We start from the raw sequence: 16,185 nt of genomic DNA on the forward strand, positions 1-16,185 counted from the left end.
CTACTTTTGCAACATATATTGTTGTGATTAGGTAGAATTATACAACTTTGCTCTGTTTCTTTGATTGCGTATTGGAAACTCTTATTATCCCTTTTTTCAGTGACGTTGTTTTACATTGGATAACATCCAGTGATGCTTGTGTATTCTTTATGTCCTTTGCTGAGTCCATTTGGGACCCATTTACATATGAAAAGCAGCATGACTGACATTGCAGACATATAAATCACAAATCTAAAGGAATTAGAGGAGAAGATGAAAACATTATTTATCAATAAGGTCCTCAGTCTCCCAAATGAACAAAGTAGGCACTTGAGTAATAATTTGAAAAAAGTGATTCATCTTTTTTTCTACTCCCTGATTAATAAAGGTGATATTTTCTTAGTATGCTTGGAGGTTGGGAATACTGTAAGTCAGTAGTTCTCGAATTTCATCAAGCATGAGAGTCACCTAGAGGGCATGTTATGAAGATTACCAGGCATCACCTCCAGAGTTCTGATATAGTAGGTCTGGGGTATTACTAAGAAGTTCTCAGGAGAAGCTGATGTTTACTAGCACCGGACCATACTTTAAGCACTACTGGTGGCCGGGCACAGTCATCTCAGCATTTGGGAGGCCGAGGTGGACAGATCGCTTGAGCCCAGGAGTTCGAGACCAGCCTGGCCAACATGGTAAAACCCATGTCTATAAAAATACAAAAATTACCCGGATGTGGTGGCACATGCCTGTAGTCCCAGCTACTTGGGTAGCTGAGGCACAAGAATCATTTGAACCCAGTAGGCAAAGGTTGCAGTGACCCAAAATTGTACCACTGCACTCCAGCCTGGGCGACAGAGTAAGACTCTGTCTCAAAACAAGAAAAAAACAAAAAACTACTTGTATATGGTAGGGTATATGAAAGTGGAGAATGAGGCCAGGCGCAGTGGCTCACGCTTGTAATCCCAGCACTTTGGGAGGCCGAGGCGGGCAGATCACGAGGTCAGCAGATCGAGACCACGGTGAAACCCCGTCTCTACTAAAAATACAAAAAAAATTAGCTGGGCGTGGTGGCGGGCGCCTGTAGTCCCAGCTACTTGGAGAGGCTGAGGCAGGAGAATGACGTGAACCTGGGAGGCGGAGCTTGCAGTGAGCCAAGATCACGCCACTGCACTCCAGCCTGGGCGACAGAGTGAGACTCCGTCTCAAAAAAAAAAAAAAAAAAAAAAAAACAAAAACAAAAAAAAAAGAAAGTGGAGAATGAGCAAGAAGTAGGATCAGCCTGATTTTCCTGCATAAGGTTTTCATTCAATTCAGAAAATGTTTTTTTTTTTTTTTTTTTTTAGTAACTGCTATGTGTCTAATACTATGATGTCATCAAGCTTTACATGTCTTAGACTTTTCGACAGTGGATCTTTTGCTTTATTGAGAGGCTTCACCAACTAAGGAGCACTGTCTAAAATAAAAGAATAGTAAAGAAAGAAATAAAGGTTATTCATTTTGTTGCTTTTTCAACCCTCTGTTTTTATGCTAGGCAATATTTTACCCTTTACCAATTTTATTTGTTTATTTTTTTTTGAGACGGAGTCTTGCTCTATCACCCAGGCTGGAGTGCAGTGGCCCGATCTCGGCTCACTGCAAGCTCCGCCTCCCGGGTTCACGCCATTCTCCTGCCTCAGCCTCTCCGAGTAGCTGGGACTACAGGCGCCCGCCACCACGCCTGGCTAATTTTTTTGTATTTTTAGTAGAGACGGGGTTTCACTGTGGTCTCGATCTCCTGACCTCGTGATCTGCCCGCCTCGGCCTCCCAAAGTGCTGGGATTACAAGCGTGAGCCACCGCGCCTGGCCCCCTTTACCAATTTTAATGTGCAAACATTATTTCTGTCAATTCCACTTCTAGGTAGCTATCCTAAGGAAATAACTTTCAACAATTGATTAATGTAGACAGAGACAGAGATGTTTATCATAGATGTTTATCATAAAGAGCAGAAAAGTAGCTCCTACACTGAAGTCTGGTTTTGCAATTACTAAATAAAGTAAACTGTGTATATATGTATATGATAGCTAATTTTGTAGCCGTAAAATTTTGCTTATGAAGAGAAGCATTTTAAAGTTAAAAATGCTTGATATACAAGAATTATTTTATGTAAGCATATTTTAATAAAATTTAACAGCTCAGATTTAAGTGAAATTGTATTTTAGGTTCTTAACTATGTGAGATTTATTTATAGAGAAAAATGAGGAAATATAACAAATTACTTTTTACAAAGTATCTTTAGAATGTGAGATTATGATTGATTATTACTATATATTCTCTTCTGTATTTGTAACATATCCATAACTGGATATTACTTTTATGATTAAAATATTCATGTTTTATATTTACATATTATTTCAAGTTTTATTTACACACATATATTAGTGTACAGCTCAGTGAAGTTTTATAAGCCAGAACTCATATCTAGAAGCAGAATATAACCAGCACCCTAGAAGCATGCCTTGTGCTCTATTTCAAGGATAACTGCTATCATGACTTCTAAAAGCACAGATTATTTTCTCCTGTTTTTGTACTTTATATAAATGTAATCATACAGTATTCTTTTGTGACTGGCTTCTCTTGCTTAAGAAGATATTGTGAGATCAAGCTTAGTAATCGTAGTTCATCCTTTCTTATTGCTATGTAATACTCCATTGTGTGAATAAACCATTATTTATTCACTTTAATGTTATTGGGCATTTGGGTAGGTAATTTTAAGTTTGGGAATATTATGATTAGTTATGTCATAAATATTTTAGTCCACGTCCTTTGGTGAACACATGTGCATATTTCTACAGGGCATACACCTAGGATTGGAATTGTTTGGTTGGGGTTCAGTTTTAGTAGATACTCCCAGATGATTTTTCTCAAAGTGGTTATACCAGTTCACACTCCCACTGGCAACAGGTGAGGATTTCTGTTGCTCCACATCCTTGCCAATACCTAACGTGTATTAGGGTTCTCCAAAGAATCAGAACCGCTGTCTCTCCTATTGGTTTTTTATGACTATACACACACACACACACACACACACACACACACACACACACACATACATATATACAGCTGACCCTTGAACAATGCAGTGGTTGGGGCACTGACCTCCCTGTGCAGTCAAAAATCTGTGTATAATTTTAACTGCTAATAGCTCACTGTTGGCCAAAAGCCTTACTGATAACACAAACAGTTAAGTAACCCATATTTTGTATGTTATAGATTGTGTACTGTATTCTTAGAATAAAGTAAGCCAGAGAAAGTAAAATGTTATTAAGAAGATGTTAAGGAAGAGAAAATATGTGTACCATTCATTAAGTGTAAGTGGTTTGTCATAAAGGTCTTTATCCTTGTCATGTTAATGAAGCATAGGCTGAGAAGGAGTAGGAAGAGGAGGGGTGGATTTTGCCATCTCGGGTGGCAGAGGCAGAAGAAAATCTGTGTATAAGTGTACCTGCACAGTTTGAACCTGTTATTCAAGGATCAACTGTGTGTGTGTGTGTGTGTGTGTGTGTGTGGAGAGAGAGAGAAATTGATTGATTATAGGGATTGGTTCATACAGTTATGTAGGTCAAGAAGTCCTGTGACCTGCTGTCTGCAACCTGGAGAACCAGGAAAGCTGGTGACGTCATTCAGTCTGGATCTGAAGGCTGAGAATCACTGGAGCCAGTGGCACAAGTCCCAGCTCAAGTCTGAAGGGCTGAGAACTAGAGGGGCTGATGGTACAAGTCACAATTCTAGGCCAGAGGCCTCAGAACCAGTGTGCCAATGTTCATAGGCAGGAAAAGATGAATGTCCAGCTCAGACAGAAGCAGATTCTCCCTTCTGTTGCCGTTTTGTTCTATTTGGGCCCTCAACAGGTTGGATGATGCCCCCCTCCATTGGAGAGGATGATTTTCTTTGTTCACTCTACTGATTCAAATGCTAGTCTCTTGCAGAAACATCTCATAGACCACTCAGAAACAACATTTTATCAGCTATCCGGGCATCCTTTAGCTCAGTCAAGTTGACACAAAAGTTAACCATCACAGTATTTTTCATCTGTTTTCTTATACTTAGTGTGGTGAGTGCGCAGTGGTAATATATGGTAGCTTTAATTTGGATTTCCCAGATGATTAATGAATTGAGAGCCTTTCCTATATTTTTGGTTGTAAATTATGCTAAAACGTTGTTGTAGTTTGCAGCTCAGTATCAGATATATTTTAGCTTTATTTCAAGGAACTTAATTATAAGAAGTATTTTACAAAATATATCAAAGGATATTATAACTTGATCCAAGGTTATGAGTATGAAACTTAAAAATAGCATACATTTAATTTTTAAAGTAAGTCTCAAGTGTTAATGTCCTGTAATATGATACCTAATGAGATTTAGTTTGAGTTGAATTATATTTTTATAATTGAATGTTATTTTCCTGTTGGCTTCAGCTATAAAAATTAAAGACGTTCTCATATGAAAATCATTCAGTAGATGGAGTTGAAATTTTTTGCCAAAGACAAATAAGTAAGTTGATAACCAGTCTCTGTCGGCTGTTGTCATCAGGAACACTGCTAGACTCAAGTAACATAATATTTGTAAAGCACTACCCAGATGTTTGTGTTACTTTTAGAGCTTTAAAATCTTTGAAATGTTCTTTTTTTTTTATTATTATTATACTTTAGGTTTTAGGGTACATGTGCACAATGTGCAGGTTTGTTACGTATGTATCCATGTGCCATGCTGATTTCCTGCACCCATTAACTCGTCATTTACATTAGGTATATCTCCTAATGCTGTCCCTCCCCCCTCCCCCAACCCCACAACAGTCCCTGGAGTGTGATGTTCTCCTTCCTGTGTCCATGAGTTCTCATTGTTCAATTTCCACCTATGAGTGAGAACATGCAGTGTTTGGTTTTTTGTCCTTGCGATAGTTTACTGAGAATGATGTTTTCCAGTTTCATCCATGTCCCTACAAAGGACATGAACTCATCCATTTTTATGGCTGCATAGTATTCCATGGTGTATTTGTGCCACATTTTCTTAATCCAGTCTATCGTTGTTGGACATTTGGGTTGGTTCCAACTCTTTGCTATTGTGAATAGTGCCACAGTAAACATACGTGTGCATGTGTCTTTATAGCAGCATGATTTATAGTCCTTTGGGTATATACCCAGTAATGGGATGGCTGGGTCAAATGGTATTTCTAGTTCTAGATCCCTGAGGAATCACCACACTGACTTCCACAATGGTTGAACTAGTTTACAGTCCCACCAACAGTGTAAAAGTGATCCTATTTCTCCACATTCTCTCCAGCACCTGTTGTTTCCTGATTTTTTAATGATGGCCATTCTAACTGGTGTGAGATGGTATCTCATTGTGGTTTTGATTTGCATTTCTCTGATGGCCAGTAATGATGAGCATTTCTTCATGTGTTTTTTAACATCTTGGTTTTCTTTCTGTTTTATCCACTGGTACCTTACTCCTAACCCTCCATGTATAGTTCTCAGAATTTATTCCATTCTTGCTATTGTCTGAGTTTTTAGAACAAGGTGGAAGGCACAGAACAACCCAAAAACTGGCCCCCTCCACACACACATTTTTATATATTGAAGTATAATTTAAATAAATAAATACAGAATGCTGCTAACCTCATTGGCATTTTAAGATCATATTGTAATGGCAGGCTATTGAGACATGGGACTTGTACCTAGCATAGGGCCTGTCTCACAGGCGCTCACTGTATATTTGTTGAGTGGATAAGACAATGAAAAAATTCTACTGTTGGGTTTTTCTCTTTTTAGGTTTTGTTGGGAGCTTCCATTTGTTGTCCGCTGCCTGCCAGTTTTGGATCTTTAATTTTAAAAAGGTATTTAAGATGGATATGAGAAAGTTATTATTATGCTGGGCACAGTGGCTCACGCCTATAATCCTAATACTTTGGGAGGCTGAAGTGGAAGGATCACTTGAGGCAAGGAGTTGAGGCAAGTTTCTATTAGTAAAATTTTCAAAGTGGAACTTTCTCTCAAGATAACCTCATGCAGACAAGTCAGAAAGGAGAACAGTAAAATTGTAAAATGACTGGAAAATAAATATACATTTTAGTGATTTTTTTATGTGGTACTTATTTTGGGAGAATCTAATTATTCAAGTACCCATTAAAATAAAAAGCAAAGTTAATGTTATCTTTATATTATTTAAGATGTATCCATGAGATAAAATAAATTCTACAATATATATTGGATTACTTACGAACAAAGAGAACTAGAAAAAACGTGTTTTAAGAGGAGGTAAATAAAAGAAGTTCCAAATAGAAGGAAAGAAAGCTGGAGAGAGGCCGGGCATAGTTGCTCAAGCCTGTAATCCCAGCACTTTGGGAGGTTGAGGCAGTCAGATCACCTGAGATCAAGAGTTTGAGACCAGCCTGGCCAACATGGCAAAACCCCGTCTCTACTAAAAAGACAAAAAAATTAGCTGGGCATGGTGGCCAACACTGGTAGTCCCAGCTACTCAGGAGGCTGAGGCAGGAGAATCGCTGGAACCTGGGAGGCAGAGATTGCAGTGAGCCGAGATTGCACCATTGCACTCCACCCTGGGCGACAGAGCAAGACTCTGTCTCAAAAAAAAAGAAAGAAAGCTGGAGAGAACAGTGACACTATGTCTCAGTAGCATCTGTTATCCTAGATGATGTTAAAGAGTTCTGTTGAATGCTTTTTTTTCACAACTCTCTTCTACTCTGAATTATAAAATGTAGTAGTGTGGTATTAGAAAAGACAGCTAATCCTTTAGAAGTTGGTTCATATATTATTTTGACCATTGGTCACTGATTATTTTACTGGCCAGTTTGTGAAGCTTTTCTTGATTTTTTTTTTATTCCAGATCTTTAGACCTCACTATGAAACAACCCACTTGTTAGGAAACATTGATACAGTCGTTGGAAAATCTTAACCATATGTGCTAGAGTGGCCACAAGCAAATGCATGAGGCTTAGGCCTGAAACTTCAGGGCTTTGTTTGATACATGTATCAATTTATGTAGAATTGATCAAAGCATATCTATGACTGCTACCGATTACCATAGAAAAATAGCTGAGTAACTGTTGCTTTATTCTGTAATATCAGTGTGTGTAATAAAAAATAAATTTTGTTCATTGCCTCCAGTTCTGGCACACAGTTCCTAAAGCCCTTTGAATCTCCAAAGTAATGAGTGTCTTTTGTACTCTAATGAGAAGATTGTTGACTGGGGTCCCCTAGATAGCTTTAGGATGGGGGCTGGTGCCAGAAAGACCAAGGATTGGAACTTTCAACCCCACCTCTGACTTCCAGCAGGGAGAGAGGGCCTAGAGATTTAGATAATTACCAATGGCCATGATTTAATCAATCATGCTTACATAAAGAAACCTCTATAAAACCCCATAAATGACAGTTTGGAGAGCTTCTGGGTTGGTGGATACAGTGAGGTGCTGGGAGGGTGGCATGCTTGGAGGTGGCATGGAAGCTGTGTACCCACCTCCTACCCCTACCCCATTGCCCTGTGCTATGTTTCTCTTCGATTTGGCTGTTGCCTTCCTGAGTTGTAGTAGCCTTTTAAACAAACCAGTAATAGTAAGTAAAGTGCTTTACTGAGTTCTGTGTCATTCTAGCAAATTATTAAATCTGAGACGGGGTCGTGGGAACCCTCAAATTTGTAGTCTGTAGGCAGAAATGGGAGTAGCCTGGGCATGTCATCTGTGGCTAGCAGCTGTGGCAGGCAGTCTTATGGGACTGAGCTCTTAGTCTGTGAGGTCTGGGCTAACTCCAGGTAGTTACTATCAGAATTGTATTGAATTGTTGGACACCTAATTGGTGTCTGAAGAATTGGAGAATTGGTTGGTGTGATTTAAAAAAAAAACAAACCCTAAACATTTGGTGTCAGAAGTGTTGTGAGTAAAAACAGTTCATTATCAGGTACTTAAATTCAAAGATGGTCTAGATTTTATTTGTATGATCACTGGCTTCTCTCTTGTAATATTGAGGGTTAGTTATCAAGGTAATTTTTAAATGACTTGGACATTTAAAAAATAGAATAAAAATACTAATTTACAAATAAACAAGGGTTAAATCAGGCTGTATAAATCAGTGGAGATGTAAGCCCTTTAAGGCAATATCCATATCTCTGTTTCTGTGAAATTTCAGTGTGGAATCTTCTAAGATAATTGTGACTATTTTGTAGGCCATAAGGAGAAAAGTGACATCTGGTATGTCTGGACCATAGACCTTAAAGGATTCTAACACAAACACATACCAAGCTTGATTGGTATTGAACTGGCCTGGGGAAAAGTATGTCATAATAGCAGAAACTCTGTGATGGTATGGATGGAGAACTTTATAAAGCCAAGGAACTGAATCCGGGCACCGTGGTCAAAGAGGAAAACTTCTAGCATCTCCCTGTAGCCATACGTAATTCTATTGGTATTACCATTCCCTCTCAACTCATTCTGTATTATTAGGGAAATAAAGTCTTTCTCTAACATTTTTCTGTTCTCATAATATAGTTTGAAATGCAGTCACTTTTACTTAAACTTATCTTTTGGAATAAAATAATTTATGGAATTCGTAGCACTCAGATTGTTTCACCAGACTACTTGTAGAAATTCTGGATTAGTTGATTAACCACAGTTCATAGCTTCCCAGTTGCACATTATCCTTAGGTTTCAAAAATTCCTTTCTGAATAAGAGATACAAAACAACCCACCCAGGAACAAATCATTTGCTTGGTTAGCAGAGCAGTATCATTCGTAGCACACGTGAAATTGAGCTAAGAACCAGAGCTAATCCAAGATTTTAGAGTTGTCTTAGCTCTGCTAATTTTCTTTATTATTTTGCTTGTATTTTCATTTTCACACAACTCTCTCAAGTGATTAAGCTGTACGTAAGTATTTTTTTAAATTGTCTTTAAAAAGGTTCTTACTGTTTTGTTTCAGAAAGGACATGCTATAGCTAATACACTTTTTGTAATCTTATGGTGGCCATGGAAGTGTGCCATTCAGACCTCCTGCTGGTGGGAGGCACAAATGACTGACAGTCCCAGCTGTGGTCCCTCTGGATCCACCACCTCATTCTTGCTGAGGTCACACTGATGGTGACTCCACATGGCCAGTGAATGAATGAGTGTAGGCCTGTTCATAAGAAACATAGTTCTCCTCTAATTGGCAGGGCATTACTTCCTATTACTGCATAATAATTACTCTAAAATTTAACAGCTTAAAACAAACATTCATCTCACATGGTTTCTGAGGATCAGGAATCTGGGAGTGACTTATGTAGGTATTTCTGCCTCAGGGTCCCTCATGAGGTTGTAGTCAAGCAGTTGGCCAGGGCTGTAGTCATCTGCAGGCTGGACTAGGGCTGGAAGATGTCCTTCCAGGATGGCTCACATATTCATACATGGATATTGGCAAGAGCCTACAGTTCCTTGCTGACTGCTGTTGACTTCAGATCCTTGTCACATGGTTGTCTCCACAGGGCAGCAACTAACATACTTTTTCAGGGTCCAGATTTGTTGGGGACAAGTAAGAGTAGTTTGGTTTTTGTCTTAGGTATCATTTATTCTGAGATGCTTTTTCTAAACATCACTCCCACCAAGAGTTGCCAGATACAGCAAGTAGAGGACAATATTGGAACATACTTCTACTAAAAAATTATTCATTGTTCATCTAAAATTCAAGTTTAAATAGGTGTCTTATGTTTTATCTGATAGCCTTTCTGGGTTTAGTTTGTCTTCTCTGTGCACCTGTGGTACCCTATGGTATCCCATTTCTATATTTACTGCACTATATTTTAATTGTCTATTTAGTTGCCAGTATCTTCCCACTAGGGTAAAATTTCTCCGTGGGAATAAACTGTCTTGTTTTTTTTTTTTTTTTTTTTTTTTTTTTTATTCACTGTTATATCCCCAGTGCCAAGCACTGTGCTTGACCTGTAATAGGTACTCAATAGCCAGGCATGGTGGCTCACGCCTGTAATCCCAGCACTTTGGGAGGCCGAGGCGGGCGGATCATGAGGTTAGGAGTTCGAGACCAGCCTGACCAACATGGTGAAACCCCATCTCTACTAAAAATACAAAAATTAGCCGGGTGTGGTGGTGTGTACCTGTAATCCCAGCTACTCAGGAGGCTGAGGCAGGAGAATCGCTTGAACTTGGGAGGCGGAGGTTGCAGTGAGCCGAGATCGTGCCACTGCACTCCAGCCTGGGCAACAGAGCGAGACTCTGTCTCAAAAAAAAAAAAAAAAGGTACTCCATAAATACATGTGGGCTTTCCAAGAATGAAAACACTTGGTCTTATAATTGCATGCACTTTTCTCCTCCACCTTTTCTTCCTCCTCAGCATTGATTGTCATGGTGAATCTCAGTGGAATGCTAATGCAGCAAAAGGGCTAATAATTCTAAGATTCAAGAACTTGTGTTATCACTTTATATGTAAGCTTCAGGTTCCCTTCTGGTAGCTGGAGATAATATCTGTTTCCTCTTGGAAGCAGGAAAAAAATGATAAAGCCTACTATTTTCTAGGATTGTACTAGCTTCAATAATTGGAAATTGGGCTTTATGTAATGATAATAGGTTTTAAGGACATGGAATCAAATAGGTCTGAGTTTAAATGTTAGCCTTGTCACATACTAAAGGTGACTTCTTGGGCAAATTTGTCATGTTTCAAAATGTCGATTTTCTTATCTCTAAAATGGGAGTGATCATGCACTTTCATAAGGGCTATTGTGATGATTAAATGATAAAACAAGTGACCTTGCCTAGCAGAGTGCCTGTTTTTGGCACATAGTAGATACACAGCAAATCCCTAATGAAGCTTCCTGGGGCTACCATATGTCCTGCGAGTGATTCTGTCTTTTGATTGATAGGCATTTATAATTCCACCAATTGTAGATTCTCATCCAAGTACATATACCAAATATCTGAACCTATGTTTTATCTCTTACTGATATGGATTACAACACACCAGAAGAATAAAATTAACCTGTTTTATGATAATCTAAAATAGCTCATTTCTCTTATATGTAGATGAACAATTAAATGCTTGTCGAATCCCATTCCCAGTGATAGGAGGAGACCGACTGCGTTGCAGGATCAAAAGTGGATGTTTTTATGATTGTTGTCTGCCACAAACTAGTTATCTCTGTGATGACTTTTCCAATATCTCCTGCTTAAAATCCAGATCAGAAAGCTCGTGAGGTTCTACTTTCTCAGTCTTTGGCTCTTCTGAAAATCAAGTTCAAGTACAACTTTTGGCCCTTCACATCTCTGGAGGTTTCTGTCCTTAATAGTCTTACATGCATTAGAATTGTTGATTGTACCATCTCTTATGTCCCTAACACTGTCTTTCCCCACTTGATCCATGCTTTTTAGTTTCATGAATAAGAAAAGTGAATCTCATAAAGGTAAAATGATTTACTGCAGACCACACACATAGTCAGCTGGGATTTGAACTAGGTATGTTGACTTCATTGCAATATGCATACCACATGCCAGTTGTTTTAGTGGATGAGAATTATGAAACCTGTGCACTGATGTACAAACACGAGGTGTTAATATTATGAAGTGCCACCCCAAGATACACGATAACCCCTATAGCAGAGGGTTTATAGTTGATTTAAGGAGAACTGATACATAAATAAATAACAAAACATAGTGTCAATGATTCATATAGGCAAAACAAGCTACTAAAGTCATAATTATTTTTAGCCATCTAGAATATTTTTTGATATTTTATTAATCTCATTTTATGTCTGGATTCTTATACTTAGCACAATGTTTTCAAGATTCATTCATGTTGTGTGAATCAGTAGTTCTCCAGTCATGGGTTGATGAACATTTTTGTTGTTTCACTTGTGGACCATTATTAATAAAACTGCTGTGAACATTCAAATACAAGCTTATGTGTTGACATAAGTTTTCATCTCTCTAAGGTAAATACCTAGAAGTGGAATTGCTGGGTCATATGGTAAGTGTATATTTAACTTTGTAAGCAATTACCAAACATGTTTCCCAAAGTGTTTGTACAAGTTGGCATTCCCATCAGTAATGTGTGTAAGAGTTCTAGTGCCCTGTGTCCTTGCCAACACTTGGTATGGTCAGTTTTTTTTTTTTTTCCATTTTAGTGATTCGGGTGAGTTTGGTGCTCAGTGTGGTTTTAATTTGTATTTCCCTAATGACTAATGATATTATGAATCTTTTCATGTGCTTATTTGCCATCAGCATATCTTCTTTGGTTACATAAGTGTTTAAATCTTTTGCAGATTTTTTATTGAGTTGTTTGTCTTGTTATTGTCTTATTCATTTTACAAGTCCTTTATCACATGTATATTTTGCAAACATTTTCTCCCAGGCTATCATGTGTCTTTTTCTTCTCTTAACTTTTTAAAGACTTTTCCAGTATCTCCTGCTTAAAATCCAGATCAGAAAGCTCATGAGGTTCTACTTTCTCAGTCTTAACTTTTTAAAGTTAAGAGATTTTGAAGAGCAGACATGTTTATATCTTGATACATCAGTCTGTTTATGTTGCTATAAAGGACTCATGAGGCAGGATAATTTATAAAGAAAAGAAGTTTATTTTGGCTCATGGTTCTGCAGGCTGTACAGGAAGCATGGTGCCAGCATCTACTTCTGGTGAGGGCCTTGGGAAGCCTACAGTCATAGCAGAAGGCAAAGGAGAGTCAGCAAGTCACGTGGCAAGAGAGGGAGCAAGAGAGATGGAGGGAGCTGCCATACTGTTTTAAACAACCAGATCTCATGCGAATTACTCATTACCATAGGGATGACACCAAGCTATTCATGAGGGATCCTCCCCCATGACCCAAACACCCCCATCAGGCCCCACCTCCAACATTGAGGATTACATTTCAGCATGAGATTTGGAGCCGACAAACATCTAAACTAAATCACTTAATGTGCAATTTTTCAATTAAAAAAGATAGTTTGTGGTTCTTTGTATCATATTTAAGAAATCTGGGCTGGGCGCGGTGGCTCATGCCTGTAACCCCAGCACTTTGGGAGGCCGAGGCAGGCGGATCATGAGGTCAGGAGATTGAGACCATCCTGGCTAACACGGTGAACTCCTGTCTCTACTAAAAATACAAAAAATAGCCGGGCGTGGTGGCAGGCGCCTGTAGTCCCAGCTTCTAGGGAGGCTGAGGCAGGAGAATGGCGTAAACCCGGGAGGCAAAGCTTGCAGTGAGCTGAGATCATGCCACTGCACTCCAGCCTGGGTGAGAGAGCGAGACTCCATCTCAAAAAAAAAAAAAGGGAATCTAAGCCAGGCAGGGTGGCTCGAGCCTAGTAGTTCCAGCTACTTGGGAGGCCGAAGTGGGAGAATCCCTTGAGCCCAGGAGTTAGAGACCAGCCTCGGCAACACAGTGAAACCCCATCTCAGAAAAAAAAAGAGGAAAGGAAAGAAATTTTTGCCTAAGCCAGTAATACTAAGGTTTTCTTTTCTTTTTCTTTTTTTTTTTTTTGGAGACAGAGTCTCGCTCAGTTGCCCAGGCTGGAGTGCAGTGGCTCGATCTCTGCTCACTGCAAGCTCTGCCTCCTGGATTCACGCCATTCTCCTGCCTCAGCCTCCCGAGTAGCTGGGACTACAGGCGCCCGCCACCACGCCCAGCTAATTTTTTTGTATTTTTTTTTTAGTAGAGACGGGGTTTCACTGTGTTAGCCAGGATAGTCATGATCTCCTGACCTTGTGATCCACCCGCCTCGGCCTCCCAAAGTGCTGGGATTACAGGCGTGAGCCACCACGCCTGGCCAATACTAAGGTTTTTACATTTTCCTATAAATTTTTACATTTCTATATTCCTTTGTTTTCCTAGAACTTTCCTGGAAGTTTTCTAATTTTAGCTCTTAAATTTAAGTCTATGATAAGTTTTGTTTTTTGTGTTTTTCCAAGACAGTCTTGCTTGGCCAGAGTGCAGTAGCACAGTCACAGCTCACTGAAGCCTTGACCTCCTGGGCTAAAGCTGTCCTCCCACCTCAGCCTCCCGGGTAGCTGGGACTACAGACATGCGCCACCACACCCAGCTAATTTTTAAATTTTTTTGTAGAGATGGGGTCTCCCTATGTTGGCTAGGCTGGTCTCAAACTCTTGGGCTCAAGCAGTCCTCCCGCTTCAGCCTCCCAAAGTGCTGGGATTACAAACGTGAGTCAGTAAGTCCAGCCTTATGATAAATTTTGAGTTAATTTTTATATATGGAATGAGAGGAAAGGTTTATTTTTGTTTCATATGAATATCCAATCATTCCAGCAACAACTAGTCAAAAAAGATTATCATTTCCCATAGAATTGCTTTGTACCTTTGTCAAATATCAATTGACTATATAATTGAGGATCTGTTTCTAGATTCTGTTCTGTTCCATTGATGTATGTGTCTTATCTTCATGCCAATACCGTACTCTCTTGGTAGCTCAGTGGTTCTCAGTGAAGGACAATTTTGCCCCTAGGGGACATTTCGCAATATCTGGAGACTTTTTTTTTTTTTTTTTGAGATGGAATCTTTCTCTGTCTCCCAGGCTGAAGTGCAGTGGTGTAACCTCCGCCTCCCAGGCTCAAGCAATTCTCCCGCCTCAGCCTCCCGAGTAGCTGGGATTACAGGTGCACACCACCACGCCCAGCCAATTTTTGTAATTTTAATAGAGATGGGGTTTCACCACATTGGCCAGGCTGGTCTCAAACACCTGATCTCAAGTAATCCACCCACTTTGCCTGCCAAAGTGGGTGGATTACAGGCCTGAGCCACCGCACCAGGCCTGGAGACATTTTTGATTGTCATAACTTGGGGGGTAGGCAGGAAGGTTGCCCCTGGGTAGAGGTAGAGGCCAGGGATGGTGCTAAAGATTCTGCAATGCACAGGAGAGTCTTCCAGAACAAAAAATTAGCTGGTCCAAGTAGTGCCAAGGTTGAGAAACTCTGCTGTAGCTGCACACTAAGCCTTAAAACCAGATAGTGTAATCTTTCGATTTTGTTATTTTACAAAGTTGTTGAGCTATACCAGGTCCTTTGCGTTTTATATAAATTTTAGAATCAACCTTATACATTTCTACAAAAAATATCTGCTGAGATTTGATTAGGATTACATTGATCTATAGATAAATTTGGGAAGAATTGACATATTAACAATTTTGAATCTTTTGATTGATTGATTGATTGATTTTTGAGATGGAGTCTTGCTCTGTCGCCCAGGCTGGAGTGCAGTGGAGTGATCTCAGCTCATTGCAACCTCTGCCTCCCAGATTAAAGCAGTTCTCCTGCCTCAACCTCCCAAGTAGCTGGGAGCATATATTTATTTTATTTTTTATTTTTTTGAGACAGAGTCTCGCTCTGTCACCCAGGCTGGAGTGCAGTGGCATGATCGCGACTCACTGCAAGCTCTGCCTCCCAGGTTCACACCATTCCCCTGCCTCGGCCTCCCGAGTAGCTGGGACTACAGGCACGTGCCACCACACCCAGCTAATTTTTTGTGTTTTTAGTGGAGACAGGGTTTCACCATGTTAGCCAGGATGGTCTCGATCTCCTGACCTTGTGATCAGCCTGCCTCGGCCTCCCGAAGTGCTGGGATTACAGGCGTGAGCCACCGTGCCCGGCCACTGGGAGCATATAGAAAGGCTAGAAGAGAAAACAGGGAACTAAAAGCAATTTAATGTCGCAGAAGGATAGGTGTCTGCGATAAGAGTAAAGATGAAAACAAGAACCATTATCATAAAGGATCTTCTTTTTTTTTTTTTTTTTTTTTTTTTGTGATGGAGTCTTGCTCTGTCACCCAGGCTGGAGTGCAGTGGCTGGATCTTGGCTCACTGCAAGCTCCGCCTCCTGGGTTCAAGCAATTCTGCCTCAGCCTCTGGAGGAGCTGGGATTACAGACCCTTGCTACCACGCCCAGCTAATTTTTGTATTTTTAGTAGAGATGGAGTTTTACCATGTTGGCCAGGCTTGAACTCCTGACCTCGGCCTGTGATCTGCCCGCCTCAGCCTTCCAAAGTGCTGGGATTACAGGTGTGAGCCACCACACCCAGCCTGAATCTTCTGATTTATAAACATGTTTTTTCTCTCCATTAATTTGTCCTCTGTAATTCCAGCAATCTATTGCAGTTTCCATTGTATAGCTCTTGTACATATTTTGTTAGATTTATCCCTAAATATTTAATATTTTATGCTATTATAAATGTTTA

At 39.8% G+C, this 16,185-nt stretch overlaps 1 protein-coding gene across 12 annotated transcripts in view; it reads left to right on the forward strand.

Moving 5' to 3' along the window:
* The window catches only part of TFDP2 (transcription factor Dp-2), a 198,596-nt gene that overhangs the window by 86,677 nt on the left and 95,734 nt on the right, over positions 1 to 16,185 (forward strand). For 4 of the 12 annotated variants that reach the window (XM_063610682.1, XM_055295188.2, XM_055295190.2 and 1 more), the window contains exon 2: positions 11,939 to 11,973. The exons of the other annotated variants lie outside the window; for them this stretch is intronic. The gene's annotated coding sequence lies outside the window, so the exon portion shown is untranslated. The remainder of the gene's footprint in view (positions 1 to 11,938; positions 11,974 to 16,185) is intronic. 12 annotated transcript variants of the gene reach the window in all.

The sequence above is a fragment of the Symphalangus syndactylus genome, chromosome 10 (assembly GCF_028878055.3).
Source record: "Symphalangus syndactylus isolate Jambi chromosome 10, NHGRI_mSymSyn1-v2.1_pri, whole genome shotgun sequence".
Lineage (NCBI taxonomy): Eukaryota > Metazoa > Chordata > Mammalia > Primates > Hylobatidae > Symphalangus > Symphalangus syndactylus.